General features: G+C 41.3%; 1 long non-coding RNA gene across 3 annotated transcripts in view; it reads left to right on the top strand.

The window, feature by feature from the left end:
• Positions 1–1,001: 1,001 nt before the first annotated feature.
• The window catches only part of LOC150047198 (uncharacterized), an 86,194-nt gene continuing 72,889 nt past the window's right edge, over positions 1,002–14,306 (top strand). For all 3 annotated transcript variants that reach the window (XR_016539378.1, XR_016539379.1, XR_016539377.1), the window contains exons 1-2: positions 1,002–1,080; positions 12,125–12,250. This is a non-coding gene — a long non-coding RNA (uncharacterized LOC150047198). The remainder of the gene's footprint in view (positions 1,081–12,124; positions 12,251–14,306) is intronic.

Raw genomic sequence — 14,306 nt, 5'->3', positions numbered from 1 at the left:
AGAGTAGAGTTTAAGAGATGAAATGTTTTCTTTTCCAGGCAAGGCATTTTATTATATTTGTTGCTATGGTTAAAAGCTTAAAAAAACAGCATTAGCTTTATGTAATGTACTTAATATAAAATATCACAGTGTTGAAAGTACTTTATGAGAACTCAAGACTATAGGATTAAGAAGCAGAAAACGAATTCCTACGTATTTCCTTATATCCATTATAAGTAGCTAGCATTGTTTAGGCAATATAAGAAAAAATAATTTTCACAATATTTTTATTGGATCCAAACATAGAGTAATTTTTATAGTAAGATTTCAGGAATCTTGACAAATGCTTTCTTATTATATAATGGGAAAAATGACATGAGTGACAAGAGCACTTAAGCTAAGTTATCTAAAGATAAATCATGTGCTCAGAATAAGATTCGTGTCGATTTAGGGTTTGGAAAATATAGATACTTTCCTTTTCATTTTCTTTGTTCTCTTTTTCTCCTTTCTTTCCTCCCTCCCTCTCTCTTTCCCTCTCCTCCCTCCCTCCCTCCCTCGCTCCCTCCTTTCCTTCCTTCTTTCCTTCCTTCCTTCCTTCCTTCCTTCCTTCCTTCCTTCCTTCCTTCCTTCCTTCCTTCCTTCCTTCCTTCCTTGCGTGTACTGGTACTGGGTCTTAAACTCAGGACTTTACATTCTCATTTGTCTTTTTTGCTCTAAGAGTGGTGCTCTACTAGTTGTGCCACAGTTTCACTTCTGGCTTATTAGTGGTTACTTGGAGACAAAAAGTCTGGCAAATTTTCCTGCCCAGGCTGGCTTTGCACTATTATCTGCAGGTCTCAGCCTCCTGAGTAGTTAGGATTATAGGTGTGAGCCATGGGTATTTTCTGAAACATGTTTATAATAAGCCATCAAAACAATTGCAGTTCTACCAGACTCAGCTAGACCATCTTCTGCATTTCCATAATCCTTAAAAAACTTTCCGGTTTGTTCTTTTTTACAGAGTCTGGAAATGTGTGTGGGGACTTTTAAATTATTAAGAAACAAATGTTTAAGCCATGTGTGAAAACAGATGTTCACAACAGCGATGGATGCTTCCCCATGGTATGTGGGAGAATGCTTTGTGTGGGATGAGATGAGAAGCTGACCGGATGGCTGAATCTTTTAAAACACACATTTCCTCTGGGAATGCCTGAGCAGTGTTTAATTTGTTTTGCTATACTTATGGGGCAAAGAAAACATTTTTCTTTTTCTTCCTTTCTTTTTTTCAAATAATGTTTTTTTTAAACAAGTGACAAGAAGCTATGTGTATCTTTTTAGTAGGCTCATGCTTATAAGAGGTAATAAATTTTTACATTTAAGCTCGCTGAAAGAGCATGATTAATGATCTATTTCAAGTAAAAACTAAGGGTTTAGCTTTCACTGTGGCCTACATAGCAACTTAAGAGAATTTTGTGTTGAGGGTAATTGCTGTGGAAGTCAAGAATCTGACTGACTTCTCACCTGATGTTCTCTATTTTGAACTGCAAACTGACACATGGAAATTTGTTAAGTATGGCAGAAACACGTTGCTCTGTTGCTGTGTTGGAAGCTAGAGACAGATGTGGCTATGGTAACTTGCCATGGCGACGAGACCACAGCTCCGGAGTCAAGTCTTACTATCATGTCCAAATCAGAATGTACCAGTTATGTAGAACTTATAGAACACTATCATAAATATTTCAACAGGTTAAAATTATGAGAATAGTCAAAAATGAGTAGGATATTTTATTGCTCCCAATTTAGGGAGAGGAAGGTGGATCCTCGGAATAAATAACTTGCTAAACTGATACTAATGAGAATTAGATAAGTGTTAGGAACTGATGGCTCACCTCTGTAATCCTTAACTGCTCAGAAGGTTGAGATCTGAAGATCAAGGTTAGAAGTCAGTCTGGGAACAAGGACATACTAAATCCACTAGCACAACAATGTTCGTTGCAGCACTATTTACCATAGCAAAGATATGGAACCAACCCAGATGTCCCTCAGTTGATGAGTGGATCAACAAGATGTGGTATTTACACACAATGGAATTCTATGCTGCTGTCAGAAAGAATGACATCGCCCCATTTGTTAGGAAATGGAAAGACTTAGAAAAAATCATATTAAGTGAAGTAAGCCAGACTCAAAGGAACTTAGGCTCAATGGTTTCCCTCATTTGTCATAATCATTAGAAACCTTGGGCTCTACTAGCAGAGATTTGCAATAGAGCAAAACCTAGATATGTAAGGCCATATAGTATGATGCTAAATGAAAGGACCTCTAGGATATAGAACCAAAAGCCATATAATGAGTGATTGTTGTCCTTAATGTACTATGTTATTTCTCATCTCTTTTTCTGTCCTTGGTTATCTCATATTGTTACAGTATCTCACTTTGTTATCTGATATATTGGATATATTTGTATTTGGTTATTTGAAATTGGATAGGGAAGGGGGGAAAACAAGATGAGGGGTGGGGGCCGGGGGGAGGGAAATGGGGACCAAGACATGAGAAAGGGTATCAATGTATGTGAAGTAATGCACCTTCTATCTGGCAAATATAATGTAACCCTTCTATTAATTACAATCAAAAATATATGGAAAAAAAGAGGTGTCAGTCTGGGGTTAGTCCTGTAATCCTAAACAGAAAGGCTGAGAACTGAAGATCAAGGTACAAAGTCAGCCTGGGCAGAAAAGAGTATGAGACTCTTATTTCCTGTTAACCACCAAAAAGCTAGAGATAAAGCTGTGGTTCATGTGGTAGAGTGCCAGCTTTTTTTTACTGCTTAGCTGGAGACAAGAACATCAGGCATATGCCTTGTAAATAGATCTTCAGGTCTTAGCCTTTTGAGTTCCTGGGATTACAGGCATGAGCTCCCAGCTTCCAGTCCAGTTCTGTACTCTATTTTTTTCTGTTACTTTTTTTCCATTTTATTTTTTATTACCATGGTAATAAACCTTTGATCAATTTAAAGATGAGAGTACCAGAGATAGTTTTCATTGGCTGATAAAAATAATTAAATATAGAGTAAGATAATCTGAAAATGTGTAGTTTAGGGATATCTACACATATATCATGTATCATATCACTTAGCTTTGTGAGTGTGTGTGTGTGTGTGTGTGTGTGTGTGTGTGTGTGTGTGTGTCTGTGCTAGACATGGAACTTTAACACAGGGTCTGGGTATTGTGCTTGTGTGTCCTCTTATTCAAGGCTAGCACTTTAACACTTAGGCCACAGCACCACTATGGCTTTTTCTGAGTACATTATTGGAGATAAGAATCTCGTGATCTTTCCTGCTTGGGCAGGCTTCAAACTTCGATCCTTAGATATCAGCCTCCCGAGTAGCTAGGATTACAGGCATGAGTCACTAAAGCTTGGTTCTACCACTTAAGATACAGCTGCACTTTCCAGCTTTTTGGTAATTAGTTGGAGATAAAAATCTCATGGACTTGCCTTCCCAAGCTCGCTTCAAATTAAAATCCTCAGATTTCAGATTCCTGAGTAACTAGGATTACAATTGAGAACCAGTGGCATCCAATCTTCAAATTATCAAAGAATAATCAAATATATTAAAAAAAGTTTACATCTTGGTGTTAACCTTCACAAAACTGTACTTATATATAGGTATGTATGTCTCAAATAGAAAGATTCATGGTAAATTGATAGGTCACTACGCATACATCATGTGCTATACATTGTTATACAAATTAATATAAAATCACCTTATAGCTTGCAAAATTCAATACTCTCTAATGTTCATAGGGAAATGTTGTTTCATGATTTCCTTTATATTGTGCATTTAGATTATAGTCTAAATTTCTTTGGTTTTTAACTAGAAAACCAAATGGTTTCTATCATTGTAGAATATTCCAGGATCTCTCTGTATTCATGTTATATATGAAGCCATAGGCTATACTGTTTCAATTATCTGGAATGAGCAATGAGTCAGACAATTGAAGAAAACCTGGGATTGCATAGCAATTCCCTGATATATCAGATGAGTAGCATCTAGATAGTTTTATAGTTATAGCTGCAGGAATTTCATTGATATCATGTATATGAAGATGGTCTGAACTTGCAATGGTTTCACATCAATTTTGGACTTCCCAATAATGTGAAATCAACATAGTATACAGAAAATTTCATGAGATATTCAACTATGTATTACAAAATTATTGTGGTAATGACAATTTTGCCTACACGTTCAATGTACTCTCTCGGCAAAGCTGTAGGGTTTGCTAGTGAAGGTTTGTTAAAGGTTATTTCTCCTTCTGTCAGAAATCTAGTATAAGGTAAGGGGTATCTGGAAAAGGGTCTGGAGGGTTCCAGATCAATGTGGTTTTAAAAATGCTAAGACCCTGTTTTCTGTCACTCCGTAAAACATCTCTAAAGTATAATTTGCATAGGAAGAAATGCTTTTTGTTACACTGGGGTCTAAACCAAGGAAAGGTTATGACAGATATCAACTTCTGAAACTTGTTTCTGAGGAGATGAGAAACAGTTATTTCAGAACTGAAGACTGACCCATGCCTGTAACCTTAGTTAATCAAGAGACTGAGCTCTGAGGACCTCAGTTCAAAGCCAGCCAGGTCAGAGAAGTCTGGGGGAATTTTATCTCTAATTAACTACAAAAATCTGAAAGTGGTAGAGTACCAGCAAAACAGCACAGGAACAATGTCCAGGCCCTGAATTCTAGCCCTGGACCAGCATGTGCGTGTGCGCACACACACACACACACACACACACACAGACACACACACACAGAGGAAATTACCAATATACAACAGGCAGATGGACATTCTCCAGTTGTTCCACTGGAAGTGCGTGGGAGAGGAGAATTCCTGAGTTCCTCAGAAGGGCTTCGTGGGTCTGAGCTGCAGAGAAGAAAACTATTCTGCCTCCCAATTTCAGAGCTATTCTTCTGCTGCAAAGATTCTCACCATGGCTTGTAGGACAAACACAGAGAACTTGTCGAAGAAACTAGTGACTTAAAATTAGAGAAAGATGCTTAAATCTAAGACCACACAGAGAGAAAGAGAATAGTGGTGTCTGTACTTCAAAATATTTTGTGACAGGCATTCTTCAGAATACTTAGAAACCACCCACTTACCATTATGAATAGCCCTAATAAAAAATCTGTTATTAATACACACAACCAGAAAAATAGTAGAGCTTAGCCTGAAGGTCCTTCATCTAGCAACATCCAAATGTGTGTGTGTGTGTGAGACAGAGAGAGAGAGGGGGGGGGAGGGGGAGGGGGAGGGGGAGGGGGAGAGGGAGAGAGAGAGAAGAATGATGGAGGTTCAGTGAGTCAGTGAGTGAGAGAGAGAGAGAGAGAGTAGAAGAAGGAAGAGAAGCCTAGAGAAGAAAAGACTGATAGAGAGTTGAAGGCCTAGTACCTGTGTGAATGTGTAAGAAAGAGACAGAAAGCAGAGAGCCAGGCAGACAGACTGACAGACACAGCGACAAAGAAACAGTCAGAGAGACTAAGACTGAGACACACAGATGAAAGACAAAGTTAAATAATAGCTTTTTAAAATATTTTTTTTTGTCAGTGAACTCAGGGCCTGAGCCCTGTCCTTGGGCTTTCTCAAGGGTAGAGCTCTACCACTTGAGCTACAGCACCGCTTCTGGCATTTTCTATGTATGTGATATCGAGGAATCAAATCCCGGTCTTCATGCATGCTAGACAAACACTACCACTAGGTCAAACTCCTGGCCTCAAGTTTTTCAATTCTGCGTTATGTACAATGAATAAGAATTCTGCCTTCCCCCTTTACTCTTCCACCCATCTCCTCTGGTTCCCATTTCCTGGTGCTTAGTTTGTTGGGCTTTGACTTTGTCTTTCTAAAGAATTATAGTGTTTGAGTTCTCCACAGAGCCTGTTATACTTCAGTTAGTTCTTTTGAGAGCTATAATTTCAATTTAGGAGAAAAATAGGAATAAGAACCCCACTGCCTGTGACTGAGGTGTGTTCTGTAGTGTGTGTGTGTGTGTGTGTGTGTGTGTGTGTGTGTGTGTGTGTGAACCCAGGGACTGAGTTTGTCCTGCATGGCTTATATAGCACAGAAGAGTCTCCTTGTCATGTGGAAATTCCTCCACAGAAGTATGCAGGGTCCTGGCAACATTCAAACAGCATGTATTCATGTGATCATTGGAGACCACTTTTTATAAACAGATTGTTATAACACGTGATAAAAGCTACAGAAAATCAGTCATGTGTGGTTAAGCATGCTAGTGTCAATACCAGCTAGAAATGGCCCTTCTTACCAGAACCTGCTGAGAAAATAGCTCAGGGAGGAATGACTCCCTGAGGAAGGGCCATGATGGGAGAGGCAGCCAGCCCTGGATCTCCTGCGTTGTGCTGACATTTGTTGAAGTACTCTGTGATCGCAGCTACTCTGGAGGCTGAGATCTGGGAATCAAAGCAAGCTCAGGAAAGTCTGAGATCTTTTTTTTTTTGCCTGGGGCTTGAACTCAGGGCCTGACTACTATCCAGCTCTCTCAATGCTAGTGCTCTACCATTTGAGCTATAGTACTACTTCTGGCTTTTTCTGATATGTGGTACCAAGGAATTGAACCCAGAGCTTTGTGCATGCTAGGTGAGCACTCTATCACTAGGCCACACTCCAAGTCCCTCTGAGATTCTTATTTTCAAATTAATCAACAAAAAGATGTCAGTGGAGCTGTGGCACAAGTGGTAGAGCACCAGTGTTGAGGAGAAATAGCCAAGCTCGAGCTCAAAGCCCTGAGTTCTAGCCTTACTAACTGGCACAAATGTTGTGGACAATTCATACCTAGTCATCACTTAAGGAAATGATGAAAAGTTATATCAATATCTAACAAGAGTAGAAAAACAAAACATGCCAGATTCCTTTCTTGTTTATGGACCTAGCAGTTTCTGTAGCAGATTCTGTAAATTATCCGTGGTGAAACTGAGAACAGTCCATCCTGAACAAGAGCCTATGGAAAGCACCAGCACTGTGAGATTACACTCCATGTGAGTTCCAAAGAGATTTTCTGTCCAAGAAGCCCAGACGCATAGGTGGATAGGCCAAATTGTAACACTTGGAGTACACCCTTTTATTTTTGTGCCTGTCCTGGGGCTTGAACTCAGGGACCAGGTGCTGTCTTCTAACTTCTTTTCACTCAGGATTAATAATCTATCACTTCAGTGAGACACTGAGGAATTCCCTGGAGCCAATCACAGGAAGAGTCATGTCTTGAATACCATTATCTAAGTGGATAATGACATCATTCTCATTGAAGTGATGTCATAGATGGTATTACAGTCTCCCATCAGATATCTGCAGATTTCCCCCCTTGAAATAAGAACATCTTTAGTAAGGGATTCCCCAGGAGAAAGGGAATGGAGGAAGGTTCCAGAATGTGAGAATGTTAGTTGGGAGAGGATCTGGTGCAGGGGTGGGGGTGCTCTCTTCCCTGTCAAGAACTGAAGGCCTACTGTGAGCTCATCAGTGAATACAGTGGCTTCCTTCTGTGTCACAAACGTGTGAAGAGTGTTCTTGATCTTCGGAATGATCTTCAGAGCTAGTGATTATTTTTTGTGGTGTAAGAAAGAGGAAATCATCTAGGAATCATGAGTAAAGAGCCTTCGAGAAGCTTGCAATTGATCTTGCTTATTGTATGGCTACTGCAACTAGATCATGGTTCTCACTGTCGGAAGCTGGAGTGGGTGGCAGCAGCTGTCTCTCAGGAAGAGGCCAAAGCAGAAGCTCTAAGTCTACCCGGTTGGCCAGTTGGGATGGCCAAAGAGATGGAAGCGTAGAAGGGATTGTATTGAGTAAAATTAATAGGTAGGCTTCCAGTCTGATACTTCACTTCAAGAATGAATAGATTTTATATACATACACACATACTGAGTTTTTTGTTTTGTGCTTTTGTGTGTGTACCCATTCTGGGGCCTGAACTCAGGGTCTGGGCACTGTCCTTGGGCTTTCTCAAGGCTAGCACTCTACAGCACCACTTCCGGCTTTTTCTGCATATGTGGTTACTAAGGAATTGAACCCAGGGCTTTGTGCATGCTAGACGAGCACTCTGCTGCTGGGTAAGTGCTCTCAACTGGGTGCTGACATTTTGGGCTCAAGGCTAGAACTTTAAGCCACAGCTCCATTTCCAGGTTTTTGGTAGTTAAATTGGAGTTAAGAGTCTCATGGAGGGATTGGGAATGTAGATTAATGGTAGAGTGCTTGCCTAGCATGAATGAAGCCCTGAGTTTGATTCTTAGTATCACATAAACAGGAAAAGCTGGAAATGGTGCTGTGGCTCAAGTGGGAGAGTGCTAGCCTTGAGCAAACAAGCTCAGGGACAGTGCCCAGGCCATGAATTCAAGCCCCAAGATTGGCCTAAATAAACAGATAAGTTTCATGAGCTTTCCCACCCAGACTAGCTTTCAACTATGATTCTCAGATTTCCGCCTCTTGAGTAGCTAGGATTACAGGTGTGAGCCACTATCACCCAGCACACACTAGCATGTATTGTAAAGAATTAGCTCATGTGATTGTGGGGCTTGGAAATTTCCCTTGTTGGAATTTGCAGAAATGGTATTTTTTACCTTGTGCGTGTTTTCAGGTTCATGTGGTTCTCTGACAAGTACTCCAGAGAAAGCTGCTTCTAGTTTGGGGTTTGGCATTTATTTCATGGGCTCTTGTCACAGGCTCCAGTCATCTAATGCATTTTTATTTTCCTGACTGAAGGGATGATTTGGGTCACTGGACTGATTGTCTCTTTGTTTTAGGAGACTGAATCTCAAGCCTTAAATTCTAAGAGCAAAGGAACCTGCTCTTTGGGGCAGAAAATGAAGAATTGATGCGGGTGTGTGATTTTAATATTCTTGGAATGGCACAGTCATTTATTAAATGGAATTAATTTTGTTTTTTATTGAGAGTGAAGCTTTCCATCTTTTTTTTCCTTGCAGAGGCTCTCTATTCCTGTTCAGATTTCCTTTTCTTCCCTTTTATGTTTCTCCTTTTTCTTAATCTTCTTTTTTCTTCTTTCTCTTCTTCTTCCTCATCTTCTTTTTCCTGTTTCTCTTCCTCATCCTGAGGCTTGAACTCAGCCTGGGCTCTACCCCTGCACTTTTGTGCTCAAGGCTAGTGCTCTACCACTCAAGCCACAGCTCCACTTCTGGTTTTCTAGAGGTTCACTGGAGGGACTGGCTTTGAACTGCCATCCTCAGCACTCAGTCCCCTGAGTAGCTAGCATTACAGGTGTGAGCCACTGCTGCCTGGTGGATATCTCTTTAGTAGACTCTGCCCCAAAGGAAGCCGGGCAGGTTAAACCTTCTGAGGCTTTTTGCTTTAGCTTGGAGCTGACATGTTGAAAGTGGCCCTTCACCATCGCCTTGAGAGTGACAAGTGGAGAGGTCCCAGTTATGACTTGTGTGTGTGTGAGGAAGTCATTTGTGTGTGTGTGTGTGTGTGTGTGTGTGTGTGTGTGTGTGTGTACCAGTGCCAGGATTGGAACTCGAACTCTGGGCTTCATACTCTGAACTTTTTTGTTCATGGATGATGCGTCATCTTTTTTTTTTTAATTGAATTTTATTGTCGGGGTGATTAACTCCTTGAGCCATGCCTCCACAGTCTGGAATTTTGCTGCTTAATTGGAAGAATTTCTCAGACTTTTCAGTCTAGTTGACTTCAAAACCTAGTCCTCAACTCTCAGCTTTTGGAGTAGCCAGGATCGAGTAGCTTCTGATTTGTAGGGCCTAGCGTCATCACCAAGTAACTGTGGTTCACTGTCATGCAGGCGATGTCATCATTCCAATCATCATTGCCAGTCCATTCTCTTCAAGACTTGACTCCCATAGGATGGGGTGGAAAAGCGCTAAGGGCCTTTCCTCCTTGTATAACCAATGTATCAGTAAGTGATGATACCACAAAGAAAGGAAGAAACATACACTCCTCTTCATATCTACCCAGAGAAAGGGAAAGTCATTCCCGAAAGCCGTATCATGTTGTTACAGTAATAGATGATTCTTCTAGTCCTGGGTCTTGAACTTAGAGCCTGGATTCTTTCCCTAAGCTTTTTTTTTTTTCTCAAGATGAATACTTACTTGAGCCATGGCTCTCCTTCTAGCCTTTTTGTGATTAATTAAAGTAAAAAAAAAAAGTTGGCTGGATTTTCCTCGCTAGGTTGGCTTTGAACTTGATCTTCCAATCTCAGGTTCCTAAGTAGCTAGAGTTATCGGTATGAGCCACTGGTCCCCAGGGAGATGTATATAAAAATCCAGTATATGCTTGATTTTTACTTATTCCTTCTTGGAAATTTCAGTGGATTTAAATTTGGCAAGTGGAAGTTGTTCATCCTTTTCTCCAGTAGTGTTAAGAAGTTGAGAGGACTGTGCCTCGAATCAGCACAAGAATGTTTTCTTTTCTTCCTCAAAACAAACACACTTTAATGAGTGACAACCACTAAATAATAGGACGGAGTTATGTGTATTTTAAGAGTTAGCCACATTATTCTCAAGGTTGTTATTTAGGTCTCAATTGGAAAATAGTTAAAAAATAAAGGATGTGTTTCATTATAATGCCATGCACCTGAATTCCATGAAGGTGACTGTTTATTTTGAGGAATGACTCAATTCTAACTATTTCTATGGTGATTTCATCTTATTCCTCTTCTCCCCTCTGTCCCCAAACACACTTTGGTTCCTGTCCTGGGGCTTGAACTCAGAGCCTAAGCATTGTCCATGTTTTGGTTAACATTCTACCTCTTGAGCTTTTCAGCAGCATGGGTGATAAAAATCTCTCAAAGCCTGGGCTGGCTTTGAACCCAAATCCTTATATCAGTTTCTGGAGTAGCTATGATTACAGTCATGAGCCACTGGTACTTGGCTGTCTCTCTCCTTTTATTTCTAAGAGTGCTATTGATATTTGAGTCTAAGAACCTGGTCACCATCACTACACACTTAATGCTCAGCACCATTGCCTGCTGGTGGCTCCACTGTCTGGCCAAGAGTCCACCGAGGTGGGGGATACACAGTGCTCTAGTGGTACCTGCCTGGTCATTCCCAGAGGGATGAGGTCCCATGCAATACTCAGCCATAAGACATGACCTCCCCTCATGCCCTCCCAAGTCAGCAGCCTCCACTGGACTGGCCTTCCTGTACTGCCACAGCCCATGGTCCTGGTGCCCAACCGCCAAGAGAACCACCAGACTCCCTGGCTAGGGGCAAGGAGAAGGAGAAGGGGAAGGGGAAGAGAAGGGGAGTGGAGAGAGAAGGGGAAGGCAGGAGGTGAAGGGGAAGGGGAAGAGAAGAGGAAGGAAGGGGAGGGGGAGGACAAGGGGAAAGGGAAGAGAAGAGAAAGAGGAGGAGCAGGATGAAGGGAGAAGGGGGAGGGGGAAAGAAGGACAAGGGGAGGAGAAAGGGAAGGGGAGGGAGGGGAAGAGAAGGGGAAGGGAGGAGAATGGGGAGGGGAAGAGAAGAGGAGGAGAAATGCTAAGGAGAGGAGAAGGGGGGAGAGAGGGGGAGGAAAGGGGAAGGGGAGGAGGAGGAGAAAAGGAAGGAGTGGGGAGGGGAGAGGGAGAGAAGAAAAGCTAAGGGGAGGGGAAGAGGAGAGGAAAGAGAAGGGGGAGGGGAGGAGAAGGGAGAGGGGAGAGGAGGAAAAGGGGGAGTGGAGGGGGAGGAGAAGAGGGAGGGGAGGAGAAGGCTAAGGGAGGAGAACTGGAGAGGGAAGAGGAGAAGGCGAAAGGGGAGGAGGAGGAAAAGGGGAGGGTAAGGGAGGGGAGGAGAAGGGCAAGGGGGAATTCAAGACCTCAACCTGGGCTGTCCTCCATTTGTACACTGTCCTGCTTAGCTTTGTTTGTGTAGCTGGGTATTTATAGGAAAGATCATGGTATTTCCACTAATGTGTGTATGTATGTGCGTGCAAGCCTAAAGAAAATGAATCTATTTTGTTTTTTCCTTTTCTTTTTTCCCCTCCTGTCCCTTTCTCTCCTTCCATTCTCCCCTCCACCCCTTCCCCCATCCTTCCCCTCCCCTCCTCCCCTCTTCTCCTTCTCCCTATCTTTCTTTTCCCTCCCCCCCTCCCCTCCCCTTCTCTCCTGGTGCCATGAGTGAAGCTGAACTCAGGGCCTTGTGCTCTTGTTTATTTTTTTCCTAAAGGCTGGTGCTCTATTGCATGAACCACACAGTCACTTCTGGCTTTTTACACATAACTTGGAAATCAGAGTCTCTCAGGTTTGTCTTACTTGGTTTGCTGTCAACTTCCATCTTCCTCATCTTCCTGAGGTGAGTGAGCCCTTAGTGCCAAGATCCTGCTTTTACCTTTGAAATGCAATTTAATCTGATACCAGAAAAGTATTACATAATCAAGAGAATGTATTAACTTTTTCTATTTCCTCCTTTAGGTTTGATTTTTTTTGTCAGACATGGGGCTTGAACTCAGGGCCTGGGTGCTGTCCCTGAGCTCTTTTGATCAAGGCTAGTGTTGTAGCACTTTGAGCCATTAACTCCACTTCTAGTTTTCTGGTGGTTACCTGGAGATAAGAGTGTCACAGACTTTCCTTTGTGAAATGGCTTTGAACAATGGTCTACAGAACTCAGCCTTCTAAGTAGCTCAGATCACAGATGTGAGCAACCAGGCCATAATTCACATTATCAGTGCTTTCCTCTTTTCAGTGGTATGTGTTTTTGTTTTGTTTGCTATGACATAGGATTAATTTGAAAAACACTTCAGAATTTATTAGTATTCATTCACGCACAAACCAAGAGAAGAAAAAGAACTCATTAGTCATCATTAAATTGCTATTTTTGATTGGGAGGGGAGGTAGAATACCAAAGGTTATATTCATCAGCATATCAGTATTTTAAAAAATCACATTGCTGTCTTCAGCTTTTCACTTCTGCCTTATAAAATGTTCTTAACCCCAGGATTTTCTCAGACCAGTTTTGGTAAATCTTCTATTTATTTATTTTTGGCAAAAGCATAATTTACCTCGCTGGCTTAATGAATGTTGGTGAGCTTAAATGTATTGATGCTTTTTCTTCAGGCATGTTAACTAGAAAGAAATTATAATTGAAAAAATCTAAGAAGTCCATGCTTTCTTTTCTATGTAAATGAAAGAATTTGGACACTGTTATTTCCAAGCATTACTTTGGAATGACCAACTTACATTGCTACAAATTTACCATAGCTAGAACTACATTGTTAATTTCAAGTAATTTCAAGTGAGAGTGGGTCATAGTGCAGCTGATAGGCAATGAATGTCAGACCAAGCTGCTCTTAAAACTTCACATTACAAAACTTAACTTCATGTTACAAAATCTAACTGAGATACTAATAACGATCCTATTGCTTGGAGAAATAAAATCTTTCACAGGGAAAGCAGCTAGAAAACTTTACAGATATTTTTTAAAATTTTTCTTTAGTAATAAGGATGGAATCCAGGGCCTCTTGCTTGCTAGGCAAATAGTTTACCATTGATCTAGCTTAAAGTTAAAATTAACTAGGCCTAGTTTAGAGTTAAAAATGTCTTCTTTTTATTTTATTGTTTTGGCAGTGCTGGGACTTGACCTGGGGCCTGAGCTTGGGCTTTCTCAAGGCTAGCACCCTATCACTTGAGCCACAGCACCACTTTCAGCTTTTTTCTATGTATGTGGTACCAAGGAATTGAACCCCAATTTTCATGCATGTTAGGAAAGCACTTTACCACTAGGCCAAACTCCAGGCCCCTAAAAAACATCTGATTAAAGTATATGTACTCCAGGACCATTGGCTACTCTACCAGCTGAGAGAAAGTTAGGTCTTCCTGGCTAAATAGAAGATGGTGGCCAGAACAAGCTCCAACATGATGGGGAAGTGACCTAGCAAGATGCGTGGACAGAATAACTGTCATTCAGAGACAGCCAATCATAAGACTTCTTGAAGCACATAGCTACCCCTGGACCAAGCAGACTACAAGTACAAGCTAAGGCAGAAGGGCTAGGGACCCTATAAATAGCAGGCACGAGAAGGAGACTGAGACTGAACTCTGGACCCTTCCCTATTTCTATTGCTTTCAAATAAACCTATTATTGTATCTGCTTTACTATTTTCCTGCCCTCTGATTCTTTGACAGTTGAAGAAAACAAAACCGAGACCATAAATGGCATTGCTAATGATGGTATATTCCGAAGTAACACACTGAAAGAGAAGAGAGAGGCTCACATAAGTTGATATGGGAAATCTGTTCAGATTTACCCGGGAAACAGTGTTTGCCTCCTTATTTCCTGGTTTATATGCCTAGCAATTATGACTAGATACCAAAGTGGGAAATTAGCTTCTAAGTAGGCTGTTGGTGTTTTT

The sequence above is a fragment of the Megascapheus bottae genome, chromosome 23, assembly GCF_031878675.1.
Source record: "Megascapheus bottae isolate mThoBot1 chromosome 23, mThoBot2.hap1, whole genome shotgun sequence".
NCBI classification, from domain to species: domain Eukaryota; kingdom Metazoa; phylum Chordata; class Mammalia; order Rodentia; family Geomyidae; genus Megascapheus; species Megascapheus bottae.
Note: the sequence above shows the minus strand (reverse complement) of the source record. Positions and strands in the feature narration are given on the sequence as shown.